This window comes from Nicotiana attenuata, unplaced genomic scaffold, assembly GCF_001879085.1.
Source record: "Nicotiana attenuata strain UT unplaced genomic scaffold, NIATTr2, whole genome shotgun sequence".
NCBI classification, from domain to species: domain Eukaryota; kingdom Viridiplantae; phylum Streptophyta; class Magnoliopsida; order Solanales; family Solanaceae; genus Nicotiana; species Nicotiana attenuata.
In genome coordinates, this window is record NW_017670266.1 from 1,133,669 (window position 1) to 1,136,254 (window position 2,586).

Sequence of the window (2,586 nt, forward strand, 5' to 3'; positions counted from 1 at the left end):
TTCAATGGAGCTCTCGAAGTGGGTCGGGTTTCAGGGTACTGGGTCGGATTGGCTTATAGTTGAGGTGTTTGCATGTTTGGTAAAAAAGTGATTTTGAACCGAAGCAGTTTTTAAAAAATATTTTTTTTCAAAATACTTTTTTGAAAAGTACTATTTTGAAAAATCCTTTTGAGAAAACTTGCTAAAAAAGTATTTTAAATTAATTAATCACATAAATTACTTTTTACCAAAAGTAATAAGTTGATTTTAGAAGCTTGCCAAATAGATTATTAGAAATTAAAAAAATATTTGAAGTGCACAAATAGCCACTTTTAGTTTTAGAATTGCTACTTAAAATAGCTGAAATTTGTAAAATATTTATAGTCTAGCCGTCTCAAAATCAAACTTTAATGGAGTTCAAACTTGATGTGGACGGATTACATGTAAAATCACTTGATGAAAGTTGTCTAAAAAAAGTTATAATTTCTTAACACTTAAGCTGACTTAACGAAGAACAACATTCATAATGGAAGCAAAGTATATATATAGGTAATATTTATTATTCTCTCCGTCTCATATTATCAGTTGTGGTTATTAAAATAGTTGTGTCAAATTATTTGTCATTTTAGAAGTTTAAGATAAAATTAATTTTTTTTCCTTTTTACCCTTAATAATAATTATCCTTAAAGACTACAAACATCTCAATTATGAATAACTTTGTTCAAATACCAATGAAAAAGATTAAATATTAAGACATAAATAAGGGTAAAATATAGATGACCCTCACCTTATTACGACGCCTATTTAATTTAGAGAGTATTTATTATTTTGTAATAGTTGCCAATTTAGTTACAGAAATATATAAATGACCCTCACCTTATTAATTGAGATTTCATATATAGCTTCCTATATTGTTATATAAACCCCTAGTCTTTTTTATGCCAACTTAAGGACTAAGGTAGTAGCTAGTGTCAAATATTTTTATCCTACATGTAATTAAAATTTACATCTTATTAGCATTGGAAAAAGACACCAGGCGATTAGATTACATATCAAAGTTGTGCATTCATTGCTCTATTTCCAATTTTGATAAAAACTACTCCAAAACGGTAAGCTAAGTGATTTTTCTTGCTTTCTCGTTTTTTTCACTAGTTAACGCAACTACCTCTAACATAACCGTTTTTGTTAAGCAATCTATCTCGCATATAAATGCTTTCTTAACTTCGATTAATTTCATTTAATTATAGCACTAAAATACTGATATAGATGCTTGCATCATACTTGTAGAGATAGAAAAAAATCAATTGTTATAATAAAAACCTGAGTATGTATCCCTTATATCAATTAATGCCTTTTAAATTTACGGAATATTATCATAGCAACTTATACAACAACATATCTAGTGAAATCGTATAAGTGGAGTCTGGGGAGTAGTATGTACCCAGATCTTATCTCGACCTTTGTGAAGGTAGAAAGGATGTTCTGATAGACCCTCGGCTCAAAAAAAAAAGCATAAGCCTAGCAATCATTAAGAGGAAACACTACTAGAAAATGGCTATTTTCCGAGTGTCAAAACGATCGGAATGCGGTCAGAAAATGCTGGTTTCTAATTACATTCAGACCGAAATAATGCGGTCACAAAATAGTTGGTCTAGAATAGTTTGCAACCGATTCCGTCTCTAATTTGTGACTACGGTAGTCGCAAAGTCAAAATATATAAACGACTAGTTACTATTGTCAATGTAATAACCGATTTTTTACATATACTTATTAATTTATTAGTTTGATAATTTATTAAATATTAGTGAACCTAATTAACTATTACACATATTAAGTTGGATAATAAAATATTTAAAATATTGAATAATGGTAATGGAACGGGCTAGACCCATACAGGGCCCACGTCCAAGAACCTAAGGTGTAGGGAAAAAGGACTAAATTAGGTCATAAATAATAGAGAGAGAACCCTTAGGGGTTGGCCTGGTGGCAATAGACTTGAGTCTTGGGGTTTGCTCCCTTTCAAGGTCTCAAGTTTGAAACCCACTGGGTGCAAACAATTTCTGAGGGTCATCGGACTGGGTAAAACCTGAATTAACCGTGGTGCACTTGCGGGAAACTCCTTGCCGAGGGCCTGTGCACCCCCGGGATTAGTCGGGGCTCTTAGAGACTTGGACACGGTGCAAATCAAAAAAAATAATAATAAAGAGAGAACAACAACTAAAAAAAATCAAAAAAAACTGAACTAACGTGAATGAGTCCTGGAAAGGTTTGCTGCGGCTATCACAACTGAAAGGATTTTGGAGAGGAAAAATCATAACCAGGTATATGTAATTCATACTTGTATCTTTGTAATGATTAGCTAATGAATAAAGAATAGTGAGGAGAATCTTTTGGGGATGAAATAGTTATGTAAATCGGGCATTTGCAAGATTGTTCCTACCCGGGTGTATTGCACTAAATTTATAGAAAGTAGATATTTTCTCTACCTTTATAATGATAAGATCATGGTTAGATCACAATAATTATGCAAAATAATGAGTTCATGAATTTAAAATGAGAATAGGTGCTGCATTGCATATCGAAAATGATTCTGGCAGTACCAAATTC